The sequence below is a fragment of the Meles meles genome, chromosome 10 (assembly GCF_922984935.1).
Source record: "Meles meles chromosome 10, mMelMel3.1 paternal haplotype, whole genome shotgun sequence".
In the NCBI taxonomy this organism is placed as follows: Eukaryota; Metazoa; Chordata; class Mammalia; order Carnivora; family Mustelidae; genus Meles; species Meles meles.
In genome coordinates this window covers 47,440,859-47,466,149 of record NC_060075.1, presented here as the reverse complement: position 1 = coordinate 47,466,149, position 25,291 = coordinate 47,440,859, and the positions used below count along the sequence as shown (strand labels likewise).

Sequence of the window (25,291 nt, the reverse complement as noted above, 5' to 3'; positions counted from 1 at the left end):
ATCACAGACACCAGCTCTGTTTTCCTCTCTGTCATGTGTGGGGCTGCCGCCAAGGCAGATCTGTCCCTTCCTGGAACTACCTGAGAGACCTATGAAAAGCCTTGCATTTGCAAAAACATTCTACAATCCCAGATGCTGCCTCATCCTTCTCCACTGGCTGCTTATTCCCCCTCTCTCTGTCCTCCCTCTCTCCTCACTTGTCCCCTCTCCCTTTCCCCTTTGTATTTCTTTTCTCTCTGACCCATAACAGCTTCAGCTGAGTAAACCTCACTATAGTTCTCATTATTGGAGACTTCACACTAAGCAAACACAGCATGTGCTTCTTGCCACCCAGAGATTCTGTGATTATGATAATAACGTCTACAACAATCTGTAACCAGCCTGAAGGCTGCTCACTGCCGTGGGATGTGAGCACAACACAAAGAGGAGAAACGTGGGAAGAGAATTAGGGGGGAGAAAAAGCTTGGAAGAACATTCTGTACTGTATATATGATTTACAAGGAGACTTGATTATTTATTATGAACATTATTCTTCTTCCCTATAATCACAAGAGAAAAGAAAACACATTGTTTCATTTTAGGGATATTACAGAGCACTGGGAAGCCTCTTGGAGTTCACAAACAGCAAAAACAGGACGGTTGTCACATTCACAAAACCTGAGGAGCTAAGGAGGGCACCATGTGCACCCACCACTAAGCTGGGCTGCCCACGCCTGACGACCAACAAGGCCACCTCAGGGGCTCCCGCTGTCAACACTGTGACTTTTTTTATTCTGTGGGAACTTCTGATAATTGGAACCTGATGAAAGGGAGGGCCTTTGTGCATATAATGGTATAAGAAACACCATCTCCTTAAAATTCCAAGGTTTCACAAAGGCCTGAAAAGGGGACGCTAGATTCAAAACTACCCATATGTTATGTGTCCTCCCAAAGTTAATTCAGCTTCAGTGTGATGGTATTCAGAGGTGGGGCCTTTGGGAGGTAGTTGGGTTTAGATGAGGTCACGGCGGTGGGGTCCTTGATGGGATTGGTGGCCTTCTAAGGGGATGAAGGGAGCTCTCTTTCCCTACCACATTTGAAGATACAAAGAAAAGTCAGTGTCTGCAACCTAAAAGAGGAGACATACTGAACCCAACTATGTGGGCAACCTGATCATGGGACTTCCAGACACAAGTCTGTGAGAAGAAATTGTTGTTTAAGCCATTCTGTTATGGCAGCCTGAGCTAAGACATCATCTAAGAGAAGCATATTAAGAAAGACTAGTGCTGGCGAAATTGTACAAAAACCAGAGGTAGCATCGTTTAGTGCAAAGGAGTACAAAGAAGATTCAGAACATGCCAGCTCTGCTATCTTTAGGACTGTGAATTTGGGCACATTACTTAACCTCTCTGAAGTACTACTACTTATCTCATGGGCTTGTAGCAAGGACCTAACGGACTGAAGCATGTGAAGGTGACTTCCAGGAAGCAGGCATGCAATAAATGTTGGAGAAAGTTACCACTCTACCTTGGAATGCAGAAGGGGCTTCTAAAAGGGATGGTTCTTTCTCAGAATAAGGGAGATCCATGTGTCTGGGTCCAAGTAAGAGAGGTCTCATTCCTGGTCAGCATGGATGCTGACAAGTTGTCAAGAAGGGGTGTCGGCCTCCCCTGACAGGAAAGCACACCTTCTACTACATCCTAAGGAAAACACCCTCCATAGTAAGACTGTCTTCTGGGGCATCAAGGAGATGAAGAAGCCCAAGGAGCCTGAGAAGTTTGCTTACAAGCACAATTTGAAGCCCTTGGTAAAAATGCAACTCAGGACAATTGTATTTCTACCCTGAAGTGTTTTTAAAATACTTAAAATCAAAAGGTCAAGGCTTCGAGATGCATAATGACTAGCTGTTTATCTCCATTCCCATCTGCTTCTGGTACTTTTGTGAACATGTTCTGACCTCACACTGTGGGTGGAAATGCAGGAAGGATGCTGTCTGTGCATTAGTGTGAGCCTTGAAACCTGTCTAGAACACTTCTGAAGCCCTGCCCAGATGACATAAATAGACATAGACTCCCTATCTCAGCTTGAAAAAGGCACTGTAATTCTTGGAATTAAAGGATTTCAGTGTGCTCTAAACCATGTGCCAGGTATTACTAGAAAGAGAGCTCGTGATGATTAAATGAGAAAATTTGAGGCCAACCACAGACTTAAAATGAAAGCAAAACCAATGGAGCTTCTAGAAGAAATCAGAGACCATCCTCTTGACCTTCAACAAGCGCAAAGATTTCTTGAACACAGCATAAAGAGAACTAATCATAAAAGAAAAAAATTATAGAAATATTTCTCTTTAGTTAGTAAGACCTTTCTGTCTCAAAAGACCCCATTAAGACAGAAGAGGCAAGGGCTCCTGAGTGGCTCAGTTGGTTAAGTGTCTGCCTTTGACTCAGCTCATGATCCCAGGGTCCTGGGATTGAGTCCCACATCAGGCTCCCTGCTCAGTGGAGAGTCTGCTTCTCCCTCTGCCTCTGCCAATCCCCCTTCTTGTGCTCTCTCTCTGTCAGATGAATAAACAAAATTTTTCAAAGAGAGAGAGAGAGATAAGAGGCTAACTATGAAGTGAGAGAAGATATTTGCAGTACATGTATCTGACAAAGAACTCCCATCCCACGATGATCAAAGACTACTATGAATTAAGTTTTAAAAGGCAAGACCAAAAGTTTAAATGATCGAAAGTCTGGAGCAAGCACTTCATAAAGGAAGATTCCCAAATGTCCAGTGTGTGTGTAAAGAGGTGTTCAACATCGCTAGTCAGCAGGGAAATGGAAGTTAAAATGGCAGCAATACACCACTCCTCAGCCACCAAAATGGCTAGAATAAAAGACTGAGTGTGGGAGAGGAAGTGGAGCAACTGGAATGCCCATATCCTCCTGGTGGGAATGTATATTGCTTCAAACATCTTTAAGGGTGATCCCTATGAAGATGGGGACTCCTGAGATGGAAGACACCTGGTGGTAGGGATAAAAATAAGGTAAGTGTGACCTGGGGAGATGAAGAGCGGATCTTACTTACACTTGAGGCCACCTTTATCTCCTGGTTGGTGCTCTTGAGGACTCTAGCTGGCCTTTCCGTAGTTCTCCTCTCCTTGTTACATGTTTCTTTCTCTCTTACCCTTGGGCTTGGATCTCTAGGTCTGGGACTGTTGATGCGGTTCCTCTCTCACCACCACCTTCCCCCACCCCACCCCCAGTTTCAACAGTGTTTTATTACTTCAGGGGGCTAAACAAAGAAATTAGCAGCAGTTTCATAGATTTACTTCCTATTGCTGCAAAACGCTTGCCTATATAGCTCTTTCTCATGCTGACAAGGTTTTGTCAAAAGACATTCAGGCTTACTGTGGACCTAAATGTATTCTTTTACTATAATTATTCCTCATTAAGCACGAATGCTTGTGTTTATCATCTTATTGAGTAAATTATTCTTGATCCTTCTTCTCACCCATTGCTCAGTAACTCTGTTAATGTTCCTGGTGCCTCATTCCTGCTCCCCCTTCCGACACCCAGTCCTCCCTCTATAGCCTTTTCAACTTAACACTGTTCACAGTTCCATGTATTTCTCATTTAGCCAATGGCATCATTTTCCAAGAACAATTGGGCAATACTGGATCACAGGTTTCTTTCACAACCTGTGAACATTTCTATGCTTGAAGTTAATTATGCAGTTTTAGGGTGAATGTTTAAATCCAGGCTAATCACAATTTTCTTTATATCTACTGCATAGTGCACTAAAGTTCATGGGGTGAATGTTTAAATCCAGGCTAATCACAATTTTCTTTATATCTACTGCATAGTGCACTAAAGTTCACGGGAATCCTTTTTCTGGATGGAGCCTGATATTTGGGCCACTAAATGCTTTCATGTGTTTAATTCAAGTGGTCAAAGGAAGGATAGATTTGCATGCAAGACCATTCCTAGGAAATTTATCCCTGAGGTTCTCAGCAATTTTTTTCAGTGTCATAAATGCTACTGATCTCCACCAGTAATTGGAACTTGCAATACAAGATGGAAGTTTCTTTTGTTTTGTTCTCATTGGAATTATATGGATGGGTTCTCCTGTGTAGCAGATACCACTTACTGCCTACTCAGTAGTTGTTTTCCACTATCCCCACCCCACTCCTTTTCTGAATGCAGAACCCTGACTCTGCTCCAGAAAATACTCAGCAATAGATCCACATCAGCCATGATAATCTCATTCTCCCTGGCCTGTGATTGGTCTAGAGATAGCCATCTGCCACAGTTCAGCCAATGAGATGTAAGCAGACCTCTGAGTGGTACAGTTTTTTTTTTTTTAAAGATTTTATTTATTTATTTGACAGATAGAGATCACAAGTAGGGAGAGAGGCAGGCAGAGAGAGAGAGGAGGAAGCAGGCTCCCTGCCAAGCAGAGAGCCCGATGCGGGGCTCGATCCCAGGACCCTGGGATCATGACCTGAGCGAAAGGCAGAGGCTTTAACCCACTGAGCCACCCAGGCGCCCCGGGTGGTAGTTTTTTAAAAATGGCTGCCTTCCTGGTAAAAGGGCCCATGGTCCTTTGCCCTTCTACCTTTCTTTTCCTTCTTCTTCCTTCTTCCTTCTTGGAACACAAATGTGATAGTAGAAGTGCAGTAGTCACATTATGAGCAAAAAGAAAAGGCCAAGAGAAATGCAGAGACATTGGCCTTAATGACATTAAGCTGTTGAATTAATAGCAAGCAACTGCCTACCTCTGACTTCCTATTATGTGAGAAAAATAAATCTCTAAGTTTTAAGTCTCCCTAATTGGTCTTCTGTTATTTGAAGACAAAAGCTCTCCTAGCAAACACTCTCTTTTATCATAGTGAGGTAAAAAGGAAGTAATACTTTTTGAGTGGCTTCTGTACATCAAGGATTGGGTTTATTTAAATAAGCTGGCTCATTAGCTCCGATAAAGTTGCTCTTAGCACCTCTGTCTACAGATGAGAGGATTGAGTTCAAAGAGGTTTATGAAAAGACAGATCCAGGATGAAAGCCAGGCCTAACTCCAGTGTCCAGGCTCTCGTCACCCCATCACACAGCCTGTGTGATGACCATTGGGTCAGGCAGATGGAAACTTGTACTGTTTCAGCTGAAGTATGAGTCCTTGGATAGTTGGAAGTAGGAGCATCTGGTTGTTTGTTCAAATTTGTTATTATCTTTTTTGTTAATGCCCTTAAAACAGTGTTCTACAAAGTGCTGGTCTAGAAGAGGTTTACTATCCTGCCACTCTTTTGTTGTTGTTTTTTTTTTTTTTTAAAGATTTTATTTATTTATTTGACGGAGAGAGAGATCACAAGTAGGCAGAGAGGCAGGCAGAGAGAGAGGGGGAACACTCTTTTGGTTTTGTGTTCAAAAGTCAGGTAGAGGAGTGTATGCCAATAAAAGTAGGCAAAGCCACAGGCTTTCCACTTGAGGGGAAAAAAATCACACAATTTTGTGTCACTGTCAATTGTTTCAAGGAATTCTTTGGGGGAATGGAGGAGTCTAGTTTATTAAACAGGAGTAGAACTAGCTCTCCTTCCCCACCTACTCCTTGTAGATAGAAGGTAGGATTTAGGAGGTCACAGCCGAGACATCTTCCCCACAGCCTGAGAGTCTTAAATATTCACCATTAATGCTACAAAATGGTAAGACAAGAAAAACCCCCATTAGAAGAACCATATCTTATTTTAGGAATTTCACCTCCCCACACCTCCAACTCCTGCTCTTAACACATTGCCAATTGGTTATTCAGTTGGTAGTCATGAGACCAAAAGGAAAAACAGTGGGTAGGAAATAAGAATGTGTCACAGTGAACCAAGGTACATGTGCAGAAGGCCACAGAAGAAGGAGATAAGTGCTAGAATTAAAACACCCTACCATTAATAATGTTTTCTTTCATTCATTCATTCATTCAATAAATATTTGAGGCACTATTCTCGGTGATGAACTTCCATAGTAGAACAGAGATATATGTATATTTTTAAAACATAGATAAATTTATTTTATCCATATCTTTTTAAAATTATCTCCATGATAAACACCATGAAAATATTTTTAAAGAGTTAGATAAAGAATGAATGGAGAATGACCCTAGTAATTTCAAATACGTCAGAAGAGCTTCTTTGAAGACATAATATTTGAGCGGAGTCCTCAATAATAAAAGTCAGGCCACTATGCAAAATTGGGGGTGGGGTGGGGTACGTCAGACGGCATGTGGAAACAGCATGTGCAAAGGCCCTGAGATGCAAATAAACTTGATGTTTTAATAAACAGGCAAATAAACCTGACTGTGATTTGGGCATAATGAACCAGGAGTTAGGAGATGAAGTTGGAGAGACAAGAAGGCCAGAGTGTGTAGGGGTCTGTGGGCCTTGGAAGAGGATGGAAGGCACTGGAGGGTTTTACATAGGTGTGTGAACTGATCTCTTTTATCTTTAAAAAAAAAAAAAAAGACTGCTTTGCAGCTCCCTGGAGAATGGACTGTAGGAAGGCCAAGCATGGAGGCAGGAAGGCCAGTTGGGAGGATGCTACAGGCATCTAGGTGGGAGATGATGGTGGTTCAGACTCTGGGAGTAGCAGTGGAGATAGGAAAAGTTATGGCAATTGAGGTAACATTTGAAGGCATAACAGAGCTTGATTTGGATTCGTGGTTAAAGGGGTTAAAGGAAAGAGGGGTCAAAGATAATTCTAGGCCCCTTGTGGGATGGTGGTTACCCTTTGCTGGGAGTAGAGAAGACTAAGGTGGACCATTTGGGGGAGAATACTGTGGAAGAGGTGGGACTTGTGAGTTCTATTTTGGACAAGTTACATTTGAGAAACTTAAGAAACAACCAGATGGACTTGCTGAGTGGGCAGTTAAATAATATGGCAACAATCATAGCAATAACTGTGGTCATTAATTAGGTACCCGCTATGCACACGTGTCCTTATAAATGCCATCAAATTCTTGGTACCCAGTCTTATAATATAGGTGTTAACCACTGTGGTAACCCTGAACTCCAGATAAGGAGAAGACTTTCCCAAAGGTCAAGCTGCTTGTCCAAGATCCTATAGTAGTGGGTAGGTGGCCGCCAGGCCATGAACCTAGAGTTTGTGGTTCCAAGACCCACGTTTTTTCCCCAAGTTCACCCAGCAAGAAGGTCCCTCGGGGAGCTTTCAAAACCCTTTCTGAAGCTATTGTGCTGATCTAGAGGAGTGAGGCCTGCTTTTTAGGGGTGGGGCTTCCCTAGGCCAGGCCACTAAGCTCTTTTAGGGCTCTTTCCCTGGGCAATCCCCTCTTGAAGAGAAAGGAAAGAGATTTTTCATGGACTAATGGGATGTCACCTTCTGTCTAAGTTTATTAAATCTGAAAAGTTCTCAATTTTAGTGCAAAGATTGATTCTTTCCCCTCTCTCCTCTCTCAGGGCTTTTTAAAAGTCTGACATATTGGACCACACAGAAAATACTCTGAAATGTACTTGTCGTGAAGGAGAGAGGGAGCTGCTTGGTTTCTGGACTAGAGAAAGAGCAGCTGCCAACAAGAGTGCATTAAGGCCTCTGCCTCTGGTTATTTAACCTATAACGATTTCTTTAAAAGCTCCCAGAAACCTGCGTAGTGGAAAATGGTGAATCCTGCCATTACACAAACTGAAAATAAACCACGATTCCATCTTCTGAGGGCAGCCAAGCAGTGATATTAGCAAAATAAGATGGATGGCAGAGCCTTTGCCAAGGTCCTCAGAAGGAGAAGAATAAGACTCCCAGGAAGAAAGAGGAAGGTCAGATTCGGTCATCTTGTTTCTTCACGCAAGAGGGTGCAGGCAGGTTCTCGTGATCTTGTAGGTTCGACCAAGGATACTGGGACACACTTTATACCCACACAGTACAGCAGGTGCTCTAGTCTGAGGGATGGAAGACACCAAATTGGGCAGCGTTTGAAGCTTAGTCTCAGGGAACATTTTCTTTCTTGAATCCACATGAGGACACAATCCAGATTTTCATCCACTACCTCTGTCTTTCTCTGTTTTTTCTCCCAGATAATTTCCATGAGGAAAAAATCTGGCTCCTCCAGCAGAATACAATAAATGGACATTCTGAGCTCGAACAGTGCTTTGTTTTTGCAACATCCCCCCACATTTTGCCTTTTGAGTTATATCAAACCTGACATTATCCAAGGGTTTTTGCATTCACTGATTTTTCAACCTGCTGAAGTTTGTGGACAATTTCAATAATGTGTCCGATTAATTTGTGCTGGAGTCATGACAATCCAGCCCACTGGACAGCCCTGAGGCGGCTGCTCTGTCCATCTTTTCCCTTCTCTTCCCATGCCCTATTTCCTTAAGAAAAGGGATAAAGGGTAATCCTAACTATTTACTGGGTTGCATGCCTTATTTCTCCTCCGTCCCTCGCCTGCCAGTGAACTTCAAACCCTTCCTCCTGGAAGGGGAGGGGATGAGGAGTAGACAAACCTCCCAGACTCATTGATCTCAACTTCCTAAAGCAGCTGAGCTCATACCGTGAATTATTATTTGCAAATCGACATCCCCCCAAACAACCATTAGAGTGCTATTAAGATAGAAGCCTAGATGTTTCGATCCTAAGTGAGCACTTGCACTTTAGAAAGGGCAAAGTGGGACTATTGGTTTGGTCAGCGAATTAGCTTTTGCCTTCTCACCTGCTTAGAATTTTCACATGCCACTAATTCAATAACCTAATTAACACAAAGACCTTTTCTTTTTTCTATGTTTCATGGATAGTCTCTCACTTCTTTACAGTAACTGTACATGAGCTAGCTTTTATTATTACCCTTATTGTCTAAATGGGGAAAACTAGGTTCATGGAGGTATTGCAAATTAAGGCAGGGACCAAATTTTAGGCTTTGACATTGAATTCTACATGTGCTGATCCATTACAGGGCATCAGCCAGATATGGTCTTAAACTTGTCTTAAGATTTTTTAGTATTTTTGGGGGGCACCTGGGTGGCTCAGTGGGTTAAGCCGCTGCCTTCAGCTCAGGTCATGATCTCAGGATCCTGGGATCGAGTCCCACATTGGGCTCTCTGCTCAGTGGAGAGAGCCTGCTTCCCTTCCTCTCTCTCTGCCTGCTCTCTTGTGATTTCTTTCTGTCAAATGGATAAATAAAATCTTGAAGAAGAAAAAAAGATTCTTTAGTATTTTTAAGACTCTTTAAAAGCTCAAACCAATAGCATGACGGTTAGTTTTACTCTTTAACAGGGGGAATCTTCTCACTGCATGTCTATAAACTATTAAACACTTAAAGACAAGGAGAGGAAGTGTCCTGGAAGGTCTATCCCACCTGGAGACAGCACATTCCCCTGCACGGAGGTGGTGAACTATCACTATTTAATCAATGAATAAATTTCTGGGTAGTCATTACAAACTACAGTTAATTTATTTTAAAACAAAGTTGGGATAAAAAATTGTATCCCAATTTCAAAATATGTAAGGATTAGCAAATGCATAAGGAAAATAATCAAGAAAAATATATACCACATATTTAATGTCTGACACCAGAAAAATAAAGGAAAAAATGAATGAAAAAGAAAACACATTACAGCATATTTGCACTACAGTTAAGCGTGAAGCCAAACACATCTATTTATAAATTCCAGATGCTCCACTGTCCACGGTATAACTTGGGACAGGTTACTCAAACCCATTATTCCTCCTTCTTCTCACTTGACAAATGGAGGTGATAAAAATGTGTACTTCACAGTACCGCTATAATGTTTAAAGGAGATAGTGCCCAGCACTAAATTAACTATTCTTACTATTGTTATCATTCTTATTATCATTTTGCCCTAATTCACATTTCCATGAGCTTGAAAATCACTGTATCATGACCCCCTTTATCAGCAGATACAGTGCAGTCTGGCTGCAACTGCAAAAGTCAACAGCATTCATCACATGGAATGTGGAACAAGAAGTTAGTTTTCCCCATCCTTCACTATCGACTCACCAAATCAGTAAATAAATAGGGGTGTCTGGGTGGCTCGGTGGGTTAAGCCTTTGCCTTCCACTCAGGTCATGATCTCAGGGTACTGGGTCAGCTCAGGTCATGATCTCAGGGTCCTGGGATCAAGCCCCCCATCAGGTTCTCTGCTCAGCAGGGAGCCTGCTTCCCCCTCTCTCTCTGCCTGCCTCTCTCCCTACTTGTGATCTCTCTCTCTCTGTGTGTGTCAAATAAATAAATAAAATATAAATAAATAAAGCCAGCAGGCGAGAAGAGGAATTATTGAGACAATAGTTATTCAGAAGAAGAAAAAAAGGCAACCTGCCTTCAACCCATCTGGCATGTACCAATGGCAGATGGAGGGATGGCACAAGTGCCTTTTTCTGTGAGTCTCCATCCCTTTCTTCTTATTTTCTGGCTTTGTACTAGGAGAGGAGAAAAAAGCTGTCTGCATTTTACCCACCAAATACACTCTGGGTATTTATAAGTCATTGTTCACTAACTTCCAGAGGCAATCAGAAGAGAGGGCAGTAACAAGATTCAATTTTTTTAATAACTAAGAAAGCCAACCAGAGACATTTCAGCCCTGAGACAATAGACCCCGTGGAGGATAGGGGAGATGGTAAGGGACTGAAAACTGTAGGATAATATATAAATCCGCATACTGAAGAGCAACCTTCCCTTCCCCTACTCAGACCCCAGAATTTCCACAGCCAGGTTTATAATCCTCACACAGGAGGTTAGAAGATCTTTCTTTGGAAGAATTCAATACACATAGACCTAGCTTCAAAGGCTGGAGATCATCCAGTGGATGGGTTTCCTTCTTCCTGACCTCCTGCAAGGGAACCCATGGGTCAGCAAGCCTCATCCATGAATATGGAGCTTCTAATCAGGGGTGAACTTCTAAAACAGGATTTGACAACTAAAGGTCACCTGGTATTTGAGGAAAGCTTCTAACATGAAAAAGAGAGATTCAAGCAAGCAGCAAAAGGATTTGAAGACAGCAGAAACAGTCCCCAAAGCAGAAGAAACCTTCCCCCCAAAATCAGAGATGAGAAGATGTTGCATCCATGAAATAAGATCACAGAAAAGGAAAGAAAATTAAAAATTGGAAATTAAAAAAAAGAAGGAAAGCCAAATTTAAAAAAAATTTCAAGTAAGACTCCAAGAAAGGTTAACCAAAAAGAGAGAGAGAGAGAGAGAGAAACAATATTAAAATCAGAATATCAATCCAGAAGGCCTGTATCAGATAAGATTAGGTTTTGCTACATTTAACAGAAAATGTAAAATGTTAGTGGTTTAAATGTGCAAGGATTTATTCTCTCTTAGGGTGGTATGACAGCTCCAGAGAGACTCCTATCTTCTTACTCTGCCTCTTTCAGCATCTGGCTTCTGTCCTCAAATACACATCATGATCCAAGACAGCTGCTGGAGCTCTGGTCATAAAGTCTGCATTCCAGCAGCAGGAAAGAGGAAGCCAGGAGGGACAAAGGGTACTCTTCTCGGCTAAGTCAGCTCCAAAAGCAGTATTCCAATAAATCCTATACTGGCGCTTTTCACTGGTATCTCATTGGCCAGAGTTTATTAACTTGGTCTCATCCAGCTACAAAGGAATCTAGGAAATGTGTTCTTTTATCTAGGTACTTTACCACAGCCAAACAGTAAGTGTTGTCCTACTAAGGAAGGAGAGGATGCAAATATTTAGGTAGTCCTTCATACAGGGTCCAGCTTCTGATTAATAGGAAGTCTATCAAGGATAAATAGATAAAATGGATAGGAGGAAATTATTCAGGGGTGCCTGAGTGGCACAGTCGGTTAAGCACCCAACTCTTGGTTTCAGGTCAGGTCATGATCTCAGGGTCCTGGGATCGAGCCATGCATCAGGCTCATGCTCAGTGGGGAATCTGCTTGAGGATTCTCTTTCTCCCTCTCTCTGTTCCTCTCCCCCTCCTCTCTTTCTCTCTCAAATAAATAATCTTTTTTTTTTTTTAAGGAGGAATTACTCAAGACTAGTACAAAGAGATCTCTCCATGTTGATGAACTAGCAATTACCAAGCATAATGAGTGAGAAAGGACCCCACCAAGGCCCATCATAAGATTTCAGACTACTGGATAAAGAGAAGATCTACGGTAAATTCAAAATCGAAGGTTCAGGACCAGCAACTGCAATGGACTTGTCAACCATACCACTGGAGCTGGAAGACCGTGGAGAAATGCCATCAACATTTTCAGGAACACAGTGTTCATCCTAGAGTTCCATACCTGCCACAACTAACAAAAGAGTGTGGAAAGTCTCAACCACTAAAGCGTGTGCCAGGCAAGAAGCTGAGAGAGGAAAAAAATGTGGATTCCAAGCACCGGGAAATTCCCAGGAGGGCAGCCGGTTAGCAGAGGGGGAGGCGCAGCCAGCCCAATTTGGAGGAAGAGAGTGGAATGGATAGATTATCTGAAATTTTTACTGAGAACCTATCGGAGGTGTAAGAAAACTTAGCAACAGATTCGAAGAAAACTAAAAACAAATCCAAAAAATGAAGCAATTATAAAAAGCTAAATCCTTATCCACTGTTACAGAAGTTAGATGTTCATGTCTAAAACAGATTGATTGAGCAAGAACTCATAATGCATATTACTAAAATATGGACACAGATTAAAAAAAGAAAAATCTAAAAGAGTTGGGAGTAGTGGGCTTCTGTAGAAGAAGGAAATCGGAGTAAGGAAATTCTTTTTCATAAGGTTTTCAGCACTATTTTTAAACTTATCTGCATTATCACTTTGATTTAATAAAATAAGTTTTCGAAATATGAAAACAACTAACCAAGTCATTGTCCTTTTGCTAAATTATCCAAACTACTTCAGTGGTGTCCTTCATTGGAATTATTGAGAAATAAAATATTAAATGAAATAACAAATAGATTAATCTGGATTTATTTATCTTTACTAGGAACTCAATACCTCTATCAACTGATCCTATGGATTCTAAAAATCAAAGTGCCATTTTGTTCAGGAAGGTCAACACTGCACACACACACACACACACACACACACACACACACAGCATTTCTGTCCATGTTTCATTGATTCAATTTGAAGGCTTTAGAACAAAAGATTCACAGGAATGGTTTCCTAAATACCAAACTGTTAAATTCTTACGTCCTTAGTTTAACTGTTTAACTACTGATTTAAAAAAAAAAAAAAAAAGCAAGAAATGTCAATGAGATAAACCATGGAGGGAACGAATCTGTCAAACTGAATGGGGAAAGGAGAAAGCTAACATAACATCTCTGCAAAGATGAGTATTATTTGAAAACTCACTGTGCAAATTTTTCACTGAGAACTCCAGCTAAAGCATTTTCTTGAGCTGATCAGGACAAAAGAATGTGTGTGTGCTGTGTTTACACCGCCCAAGGACCAGGATGTTTCCTTTCATTCTCTTGGAAAGAGGAGTTGGTTGAAGGGTCCCAGGAGGCATTTCTCTCCTTCAAGATAAAAAACTGGAAGACTATTAATGGGCCTTTAAAGTGTATTTGATGGGGTGAGCAAAATGAAAGCCATGTCAAGCCTCTCTCCTTGATTCTGTGCTGCCCACAAGCAGGAGAAAGGAGGGTTTGATTCTGCCATACCTGAATTCTGTGCCTTTCCTCTCTTGGCTCCCTTGTGATTTCACTCCTCGGAATGTGTCTTTTTATTTTACAGATGCAGACTTTCATACATTAGTGGCAGCTAGCCCTTAATCTCACTCCAGATAAACACAGATTTTGAAACCCAGCTGCCCACACGAGTCATGTCACTTCCAGGCTGACCCATCAAATAAGGAGTGAACCTCAACCAAGCTTCAGATGCCTGGGTCCCTGCACTGGACCATGTATGTAATGACAAGGAAATTCACCCATGAGGTAATACTAAGTAAAAAAAAGCAGAACATTTATGTGTACGTATGCTATATTATATGAATGGGTATGTGTGTTTCAGAGAAATACATACAAATATTACCTTTATCTGTGTTATAGATTATGGGTTATTTGCAATTGTGATTGTCTGTGTTTTCTAAATTTTCAACATATGAAGCTAAGAGCATACATTACTTTATCATTAAAAATAAAATGAAACTTGAATAGGAATCTTTTTTTTTTTTTCTATTTAAGGCAAAAGGAACTTCTAGCATATTTTCTACCTGCTTGTATCTTCTATATTATAATGTCACCTGCTTGGATGTGTGGAGATATACTGGGAGTTACACCCTGAAGTTCCTATTGACTTTTTCTGGGCTGGACCACATGGCCTTGGATATCATAATCTGGCTTCCCCGCTGGGGTTCTGTTCGTCGGCAGACTTTTCCAGCAAAGTGCCTTCCTCCACCTTCACCAAGGGCTTCCTCACTATTTGCTTGAATAGCCAAGAAGGATAAATATTTCAGGCTGATTAAGATGAACTTTGATTTGAAGAAGCATCTCTTTTCAAATGTTTTCAGGATGTAGTGTTTTATTCTTACTAAGCAGTAGAGAGCTGATAGGCGAGGAAGGTCCTTAGAAAAGTGAGCTATTCTCTCTTTCTGCGTGACATTATATCTTCCTTCAACCTTATGTTTCAGATCGAATTTACCAGCACTGGAAAAAAATAGGAATATCAGTATTTTTAGTGACAGGGAAACACAGCTAATTCTATATCTGAACTTGTTACCTTATAGATGCAGAAGGAGGAAGACTAAGGTTTCTTTTTGGAGAACTGACCTGCCAAGGCCTGGCTGTGTCAACGGGGTGACTGACCTTTCAGTTAGAGAAGCGGTCCCTCTCCTTTGTTGCCATTAAGTGACAGTTTAATACTGTGTCACATGTCAGCCTCTTGTTACCATCTGAACATGCAGAATCCCAGGACTTTGGAGAACAGTTGATTCTTAATCATCCTTGAGAACAGGGTGTCTCCATTTAGGCAATACGGATGCAATCAGCCCAAAATGGCAGGAAAATTATAGCATGTTTATTTCATCTTGGACTACTTTTTTGCTTGAACATTTGAAATGTGCGGCTGTTGTTCAGAAGTTTGCACCATTTCCAACAAAGTAACAAAGCTACAGAGTTGAGCTCTGACTCGGGAATTGCTCTGAAACTGTCTTTCTTATCCTATCACTCTGTTCCAACCTGCTCCATGCTGTCACACCATGAGGGCCAAACAGAGTCCTTTCTCACCAGGACAGAAATAAAGCATCTACTTCAGCTGACTTATCACCTCTAACCTCTTCTCTTTCTGGTGCAGAAAATTCCCTGGACAGATGAGAAAAGGAAGGCTAGATATTTTTTGAAAACTAATTAATCAATGACAAATTTACTGAGTACTGATGTATTATATGACGCTTAATGTGTTAGGTGTTGGTGGTATTGGAGACTATTTCTGCCTTTAAAGATGTAACCAAGCACTATGACACCATGATCTCAGTGCTGGAGTGCAGATGGAGAAAGAAAGTACTAGATATTCAGAAGTGGGGCCCCTACACTGAAGGTTCAGAAAGCTTTTCTAAAGTAAGTGGGCACTGATATTGAAGAACGAAGAGGAGTTCTCCATGTAGCAAAGTGGGAAATGGTATTCCAAGACAAAGAAATGGCTTGGTGAAGGCAGAGTCAGGAGCACATATGGTGAATTCAAGGGGTTCCAAGTCCTTTGCGAGAGCCAGGGCACAGCGTAATACAGAAGGGAAGACAAGGAGTGGAAGATGATATGGGAGGGACAAATCTTGGAGGCTTTGCAGGCAACAAACACTAAGTTATCTAGACCTTCTCTTGAGATAAAACAAGAGCAATTGAGGGATTTTGAGCAGGCGAATTAGATGATTAAATTTCGCTTTAGAAAAATCACTATGGATACAGGGTAGAGAACAGTTGGGAGGAAGGGGAAGGACACTGGAGCCAGAGACACCAGTTTGGAGATGATGGCAGTAGACCAGGCCTGCCCTAAAGGTGTCTGGGAGGCAGCATGGACAGGGTTTTGTGATGGATCAGGGGGTGGTGGTGGAAGTCAAGGAGAAGGTTAGGATGAACCAGGGTTTTGGCTTGAGAGAATCTGTGAGAGATAGTGCCATTAACAGAAACCAGTGATCCAGAAGGAGGATAAATTCCACTTTACAGGGCTTCTAGTATGACAAGATAGCTCTTATCAGGATGGAGGGTGCACTGGCACAACCACGCAGAGATGGTGATGACTCATTGCTATAGTCATGCGTTCACGGAATCTGCTCTACACCAGGCACCGGTCTGGGCAGTGAGACAAGAGTCCTGTGGTGCAGGATTCACTTCCTTTCACAGTTCTACTCCTTACCAACCCAGAGACTCTCACGATCCCATTACCTACTGCGTTTCCATGTCAACATCTCTAATGCGGCGACCACACCTCATTCTTTGGATGAGCATTGTGATAACACTGGGGAAAGCCCTTGGTACACTGTAACCACTAGAACCTGAATGACAATTTCAAGAAACTGAAAGTGGAGTTTGCCTTGTAGGTAATGGACGATCCTAGCTATGGAAGAGTCAAGAAACAAGAGGTGAAGAAAAACTAATCTTCGCCTGGGTGGCTCAGTGGTTTAGGCCGCTGCCTTCGGCTCGGGTCGTGATCTCAAGGTCCTGGGATCGAGTCCCGCATCGGGCTCTCTGCTCGGCGGGGAGCCTGCTTCCCTCTCACTCTCTCTGCCTGCCTCTCTGCCTACTTGTGATCTCTCTCTGTCAAATAAATAAATAAAATCTTTTAAAAAAAAAAAGAAAAAGAAAAACTAATCTTCTTAGCAGTGTGACAGACCCACATGGAAGTGAGGAGGGGACTCACAGGGTCCATCACGCCCCTCCTACACCACATTGACTGCTCCCCTCACTCAGTGTACAGGGATGTAAGCTGGGATAGAGAGAAATATTCTGAAATACCATGGGCGAGTTTGTAAAACTAAGAACAGTTATCAGTAACACCATTCATTTTAAATAATAATTTCTTCTTGTTGGTGTTTCCAGTAAGTACAGATTAATTTCAGATGTGGTACAGGAAAACAGGCAAAGTTCCTTCCATTCCTGTGGCCCTTGGTAGTGAAACAAAGTGCTTTCAATTTTATGAATTTCATAGACTTCACCTCTTGGTATTCTGATAATGACTCTGAAGCATGGCAGAAATTATTATACTCATTTTGTAGTATTAATTAATAAGATTTAATTAGTTAATAAGAATTAATATTTGGGGTATCTGACAAGCTAGTAAACATCATACGGCTAGTTGATGCAACCTTGAATCCACGTCTTTAGTCTCTGAGATGAAGACTTTTTATGTTATTTTATATATTTACTTAGAGGGATCAATAGTTTTGAAAACTTTGTGAAATATTGTTCAGCAAATCCCTTCTCGGCTTCTCAAAGATTAGGTCTGAGAAAGTATTTCAGAGAATTCCTGGCTCCATTTCTAATTCCCTCTCTTTCCTAAATCTTAAGACCCTTTTCTCTACTGGTTCTTTTAACCTACAACATGGTAGGGTCTCTACCCTCCCTGACTCTTTCTCCTCTTGTAGGTATGATCCCATCTCTCTCCTCCTCCTCTTGCTCAAGATTTCTGAAAAAAACTGGAAGTGTGGTCTACACTCCCCCAGTTTTTTTCTGTATTGCAGCCTACTAAATCAGGCTTCCCTCTAGGCCCAGTGCACTGAACCTGTAGTTATGAGGGTAACTCATGACCCCCCCCGCCATCACATGTTTTGGCTCCTGAATGTGACTTCCATGCAGTAGGAACTACTGACCACATCTTCTCTTTGCCTGGTTTCTGTGGCCTCTTGCTCTGGGCTCCTTCCCTGCCCTCTCCCTTCTCCCCGCTCTCCTTTGTGGGCTGGCTCCTCTTTCTCTGCCTGTTCAGTAAAGCCCTATATTCTCCATACACTTTGACCTTCCTCTCTTCTTACTCCACAAATGAGGACGGTATATCTCAGCCTTTTTGTGTTTGCAACACGCTCTGGAACAGCAGAGTTTGTGGAGGCAGTATGAAGGAATTTAACTGCATCCAAGATAGTGAACTATCCCCTTGTTGCCTTTTGGGACAGTATGGCTGTTTAATGGCATCGTTAAAACTGTAATAAATGCTGCAAAAGAAAGTTACACAGGATTATGAGAGCTTCTAATAGGAGAAGTTGACCTAGTCAAGACCTCGGAGAAGTTTAGTTGAGATCTGAAAAACAAAGAGGAGTTCATTTGGATGATGTTCTCTACAAAGAATAAATAGCATGTGTATAGGGCCTGTGACAAGAAAGAATGTTCCCTGCTCAAGGATCTGAAAGCAGGCCTGCATGCCTGGAGAAAAGAGGTCAGGGTAGAGGCCTGAGCAAGTCATGCTGAAGACAGTGAGGGCCTTCCGACAAAGCTCAGTATCTTTGTTGTTAGGATCCGAGCAAAGGAAAGTCACTAAACTACAGATAATGAGGGTTAATAAGATCAGCTTTGGGTTTCAATACGATCTTTCTGGCCAAACTGTGGAAAAGGTCTGGAAGAGAGAAACAGAGTGTTGCACAGTCACCAGCTGGGAAGCTGCTTGTGGGAGCACTGGGGAGACGAGGAACTGGTGCCCACGGGCAAAACCAGCCTGACCCAAGAGATGAAATCCATCTTGGGGAGGAGTCATGAGGGAAAGGCAGCTGAGGAAGTTGCTGGGTGGGCTAGGTGGACATGTGGGCAGATGGACAACACCGAGAACAGGATAGGTTTGGGAGGAAGACCCTGAATGTGGTCTCAGACATGTGGAATTTGAGGATCCTGAATGGCCAAGCTCTGTCAGACATTCTCTCTCTGAAGTGGCCTCCCTTCCCCAGTTTCTGACAGGGAAAACTCTGGTCCCTCCACAGAAGCCCAGCCCAGGTACTGCTATCTCCCTCCTTCCCCACACCACACAGAGCTCATTCCTTCTCTTGTATTACCTCTCTGTCCAAGGCAACTCCTCTCTTGCAAGGAACTGTAAAACTCTATTTGCAAGCTCATGTCCTCCTCTAAGCTGTTTGCTCCCTGGAGGCAAAGCTGTGAATTCATCTTTGCACCCCAAGAACCAGTACACTATCACCATCTAATAGCTGCTCATAAACACTTGAAGAATTGATGTGGATACATGTATAAAACATTTACGATTTCTCTAGCACCTTTCTCCTGACGACCTCAGGAAGTCATCACAGCTGGAAATACACGTTTACAAGTAGAGGGTATGAACGGTGAGTTTTTCAGGCATTTGCGAGCTGTGGGAGGAGAACAGACATTTGCCCCAAGAAGAGAGAGGTCACTGTAACCGTTAGGAGTCCGTTTGGCCGCAAGGAACAGAAAACCCAGCCTAGTGGCTTAAACAAATGGGGACTATTTTTCTCACATGGCAAGATGTTCAGTGAGGGGCTGTTGCTGGCATTGCTTTGAATACCCAACAATGCCAGGCTCTTTTTCACTCAGTCATCCTAGTCATATTGGCCTTGTGGCTTCATGTTCACTGTCTCTTGGTTGTCACCTGGTTACAGCATCCCTAGACATCCCATTTGTGTTCAGCCATGAGGAACATGGGAAATGGAATGACAGAGCCCGCAGCCTATCCATTCAACTAGCTTCGGCTTGGGCCGCTCAGCCGAAGCCCTGATGGGGACTCTCTGGCCTTATGGAAACGTCTTCTCTGGTAATTTATCTTTTCTTCCTTTTTTGAAAGATTAGAATTCTAGTTGCTATGTGTTTAATGAGAATAAGCATTAGGGATTCGGAGGAGAGTGTCTTGTCTGGTTATGTTTCAGGGATTTTTTTAAGTAGTGTTCACCTTTTTTAAGTAGTGTTTTTGAATTTTGGGTTGAGCAAAGTTTTTCAGATTTCATACCCATGATCATTTTATGGCTTCAAAAGGAAGAAAGGCAGGAGGAACATAGCACAAATAGGCAGGAAGCAAGTACGTCACTGTTTTCCACTGACTACACATATGCCCTTATTCACCTAAATCCAACGGAAACCCATGCTCTTGACAACCCAGGAGTGAAAGACATCCGGAGTGAATTATTTATCCTTGCTATGAACATAGGTAATTAAGAAACCAACTAAGGGCTGCGTGGGAACATACTTTGACAGCAGCTCCTACACAATCTGAACCTGAAGACGGGTTGCAACCCATGTGTGAGATCCTTCCTGCTGGTATTAACTGCTTCTTTCCCTGTGTTCCCATGCACTTCATACATGGCCTTGGCACAACCCTGAGCACAGGTCTCTCCTCTGCTCCAGCCCAGTAGTTCCTTTAGTGTTAGAGACCCTGCCTCCCTCACCAGCATACCTCAAAGACCCTGCAGAGGGCTGGCTCCTAGCAGATGTTCAAACACTGCAGGGCTGAGCAGAAGAGTCCCTGAGTATCCTCTTTGCTCCTCCACCAGTAGGAAGGTCCAGGACATTGGGAGGTAGGAGATCCTCACCAAAGGAGCACCGCACCTAAAGGGACACATCCAGCCTTAGGCACAAACTTTCTGCATGTTCCAGGGGGCCTGAACATGAAGTATGACGGGCGTGTGCCTGTCACACCAAGTTCTTCCGGCTCACACATTTCAGTTTTCAAACACAGTCTGCTTCCTTTCCCCTTAGGCTCCTCCTGAGACAATCTATGTCCCCAGACCCTCCTTCACCTGGCTAATTCATGCTCATTTTTCAGTTAGGTGATGTCTCCTGGGCATCACCTCCTGAAGAAGCTTTCCCTCTCCCCCAAGCCTGGATCGGCGCCACATCCACGACCACACCCTCTTGGTTCTGGACTGTACTTGCCAATTAGTTTCCCTTTCTAGACCGTGAACTCCGAGAGGGCAAAAGGTGATTTTTGTTCTCTCTTTTGTCACCACAGCTTATGACGCCTCCTAGAGCATAAGAAGGGTGCCAGATGTCTTGGAGTGAATTGGTGAAGCAGTGGCGTGTCCCCAGCGTGGCGGGGCCTCAGGCCCCCTCTCTCCGCGGCGGGGACTCGGGACTCGCACGGGGAGAGGCGCGCCCCTGCCACTGGGACCCGCCCCCGGGCTCCAGAGCCGCCCCGCCCGCCCGGCCGCGTCCCTGCGCGCTGGGCGGCGGCGACAGGGGCAGAAGCCCGCGGAGCAGGTGGGGCGAGGGCCCCGCCTCCGCGTCCCGGCAGCCCCAGAGCCGGCGGCTGCAAGGGAGCTGGGCGCACGGAGCGCAGCGGCACCGAGCGCAGCGTGGCCGCGGCGGCGGCGGCGGCACCTGGAGCACTCGGGCTGAGGGACGGAGCCCCGAGCCTGGAGGCGGCGGCGAGGACGTCGGCCGGAGCCTGAGTCCTACCTAGCTGCAGGTAGCGGTGCGCCCCCGCGTCCGGGTCCGTACCGGGCTGGGGAGGAGGGGGTGACGTGCTCGGGCAGCGACCACTCGAGCCGGTCCCGGGACGGAGTGGCCCGCGGCGCAGATAGTGTTGCAGCGCGCGCGCGCGCGTGTGCCCGGGAATCCCCGCCCCCCGCCGTCCGCCGCCAGCCGCGTAGCGCCCTCCGAGCCCGGCCGTAGCCGGACCGCGGAGGGAACGAGGTCAACCGTGGGGATTGCCTGGTGACTTCCCCTGACCCGACTGTCCAGTGAGCGGCCGGGCGCGCTGGGCTTCACCGAGCTCTCCTTTTCTCTCTTCTCCGCTTGCCCCACCCCCGAACAAAAGGCTGGGGTCTCGGTGAGGAGGGGGCAGACTCAGGAAGAGCTGGGGCGGAGTAAAGAAGCACTAAAGACATGGCAGGACTGGAGATGGCTTTGGGGATACAGAAGCCAGTCCCGGAGGTGTGAAGTGACTTGCCCAAGGTCACACAGCTCGTGCGTGGCGACCTAGCAGGGACTTGACAGAAGGTCTCAGGACTCCCCTCCCAGTGCTCATCTCCAGGCCCCCCAGATCACTAAGCTGACTGTGCTCCAGAGATGTAGAATTGGCCCCACGTGGGCTTTAAAGTCCCTTCTGAAGGAGTCAGAGAAGGTGGCAGAGACTGCCCCTCCCCCAAGACCCGGAGGCGGAGGGGAGCAGGGTTGTGGGAGCGGGCACTTGGAAAGCGGGTGTGAGGGACAAGCCCTGCCCCTGTGGGCAGGCAGGCACAGCCTCGCAGGAACAGTGCCTTCTGAGCGCGGCGTGCCAGCCGCGTGGGTGTGCCTGCAGCGGGAGCTGGAGCCGCGTGGGGACCGAGTGTACGCTGCTCCCTGGAAAGTTCTACCGGGAGAGGCCCCCGAGAGCTGTTCCCGGCTCGCTGGGATGCCCCGGCAGCATCCCTCATATTCGGGATGTTTTTGTGTTTGGAAGCAGAGTTACTCTGTAGCAGGAAGTTGGGCTGTCACTTCGCCTCCCAGAGTGTCATTAGCTACAAAATGAGGCCCTTGTTCTACGTGACCCGTGTGATTTAGTTCATGCCCCTGTCCTTATTTCCAAAATCTTTTATCAATTCAGAAGGCGGTTTGGAAATACATTTCTTATGGTCAGCCATAGTAGTCATCACTGGGACCCTAACCTTCCCTGAGTTGGTTTTTGTTTGTTTATTTTCGTAACTTTAGGCAAAGCTAATGATGGCAATACAGGTTAGAAGTGGGGTTGCCTTTGGCCCTTGTAATGACCGGGACAGGGCATGAGTGGGCTTTCTGGGGTGTTGGAAATCCTCCTTCCCTTGCCTTACCAGTGATTCCCACAGGTGTACGCCTCTAGATATTTACGTAGTCATTCCCTTGAGATTTGTGCACTTGACTTACGTGTTACCTTGATTAAAAAGTAAATAAAAATTTAATGCTAAAAATCCACTCACTGTGGTAGCACACAGATTAGTCCAGTTTTCCAGGCAGTGCATTTTAGAGATACATTTGAAAACCACAAAAACCGAATCAGAAAAGGAAAAAAAAAAAAAAGGACGGAGAATAAAAGAAAGTTGAGAAATATCAAGAAAGGAAACATACACTGCAGAGGGCTTTACCAAATGCCTATATGAACATCACCTGATGGGAGTCACAGTTCTTTAAGGGAGATACTGTTATTCTGCCAATTTTACAGATGAGCAAATAAAAAGTCATACACTTTTAAAATGCCCATTATGCCTTACCCGGGGGAGCCAGGGTTAAGAACCTGAATACACAGACTTCAAATTCTGTACCTACCACCGTGAACAGACGATTTTCGGCCACCTGAAGTGGAGGCTTGAAGACTTGAAGTTTGGCTTCCTGCCCTGCCCCCTTTTTGTTCCTTTCCAGGAGTCTCTGTTGTTTTCATATAATTGTGCGTGTGAGATTTTTGTCACAGACTGAAGTTAGCCAGCAGCAGAAGGAATGGAAGAAGCGTGTGTGTCTAAGAACATACAGTTTTAGAAACAGGAGAAAGCCAGCTGGCCTTGCCTGCCAAAGCTCTTTTTAGATTTATTGTTCAGAAACCGTATAGAACAGGTTGTGATTTTGTGGTTACTCAAACACACACACACACACACACACACACACACACACACACATACACAAAATGAATAATATAACCTACCAAAGGTATGAGAAACCAAAATATAATTAACTCTAGAGGAGAACACGTACTAGAATTTTCACCAGGGAGGAACAGTTAACTTTCCTACATTCTAGAATTTATAAAGACACTTTCCTTAACCCTTAAGTAGACACAAAAACAACAAAAAAATACACACCCTACAGAAATAAAGGAGGAAAAGTTGTTTTGGAGCCAGCGTGTTGTAAATATACATTAAATTTGGGGCAGACGTATTTGAAACTTTAAAGTACAGTAACATTGTTTGTAGAGAGAAACCTTATCCTAATGTGTGGTCTTCTAGTGATTTTGTATTTCTGCCTAAAATTCAGACCTTAGAGAAGTTGAAACATGTTTGTTTTACTAGCCTGTTTCTTATTGCAGGGTTGGATGTTTGCCTTATTCTTGGAATTACGAAGTTTTGGTGTAAAGAGCGTGGGTTAAGTGGGGCAACCAAAGAGGTGTCTCTGGGTGATCTGCTTAGCCGAGTGCCATCAAGCATGATTCTGCATCATGAAGTTATCTTTAGGCGAGTTTTGCCTTGTCACAGTAGCGTTCCTGCCATCTGGCTGCTGGAATATTTTAGAAAGGAATCATAATGTTTGACTGACTTTGCTGATAGCATGACAAAACAAACTTCGAGAGGGAACTATTAAATATGAGTTAGGAATGGTGAGAAAATGATCAGTTACTTCTTATTTAGCCACTGCATGAAACTGAAGAGACGTCCCATTCCCTGCGGGTGCTGGGCAGGTGCAGCCCATATGGTTTCTTACCGGCTTCAGCCAATAACGCACTTGAGACTCCCGTTTTGCAATTCTACTTGGGTCTTTCCTTCGACCTGTTCAAGAGGGAACCTGACCCGTTACGCAGCAGGGGAATCGTGTGGTTATGTGCCGTGCTGAAGTGCCAACCAGACAGAGCGAAGCAGAGCAAATATGGGAAAGATGCAGGGCAGGCATTGGGTGGACCAGGTTCCATGGAAGATTTTCAAGTGCAACTCGAAGGAATAGTCACCATGCGTGGGTGATCTGTTCCAGCAAGACACTGAATCGGAGATGGTGTCTTCCAGAAAAGAGTGCTTATGGACTGCGAGTTTGTCAGCTCCTAGGGAGAAGCTCAGAGGAGTAGATGGCCTCAGTTCTTGAACTTCTGAGAACGTGTGTCCATAGGAGTATGTGTGTGTGACAAAGCAAGATGCCCGGGCCGCTGTCCGCTGTGCTGTAGGAGCGAAGGGCTAGCATGTACTGAACACGTAGTACATGCCAACCTAGACTAAGCTTTCTATGTACGAAAGCATCGCAATAGCCCTACAAAGAAGCTGATTCTTCTTACTCCCGTTATCTGCTGTGACATAGAGACCAAGGGCTAATCTGGTCATAGAATGGTCATGCCGCACCTTGCTCTGGTCCGCTATCAGCCCATTTATAACCCCGGGTACCCTTTGCCTCCCGGACTCTCGCTTATTACAGCTGAGCTCCTGAAGGGCAGGTGCTTGTCTATTTCATCTCTGTTCCCAGAACCTGACCATACATGGTTCATGATGAGTATTGCATGAACAAGGGAGTGAATGAATGAAAACCTCTAGGTTCTGAAAGCAAAACTCAAGTATTTTTGGCTTATATGCCCTTTTGACTTTTATTGTCTCATTCCCGAATGTTGATATGGATCATGAGGCATGACTTTGTAGACAAGATGTAATAAATTTGGGGCAGACGTATTTGAAATGTTAAAGGTTCTCCTTTAAAGCTGAAGAATGCTAAGCTCAGCGTATAAAACCAGAAGGCCTCTGCTTCTTTTAGAAATCCAATATTATTATCTCTTTTTTTGTAGAAATTTTGTTATT

The 25,291-nt window shown here is 44.1% G+C and overlaps 1 protein-coding gene and 1 long non-coding RNA gene across 2 annotated transcripts in view; one reads left to right on the top strand and one right to left on the bottom strand.

Moving 5' to 3' along the window:
• Nucleotides 1-22,395, bottom strand: part of LOC123951831 — a 113,093-nt gene extending 90,698 nt beyond the window's left edge. The window contains exon 1 of the long non-coding RNA XR_006820520.1: nucleotides 21,255-22,395. This is a non-coding gene — a long non-coding RNA (uncharacterized LOC123951831). The remainder of the gene's footprint in view (nucleotides 1-21,254) is intronic.
• Nucleotides 20,951-25,291, top strand: part of WIPF3 (WAS/WASL interacting protein family member 3) — an 81,466-nt gene continuing 77,125 nt past the window's right edge. The window contains 1 exon segment of the mRNA XM_046020898.1: nucleotides 20,951-21,264. The gene's annotated coding sequence lies outside the window, so the exon portion shown is untranslated.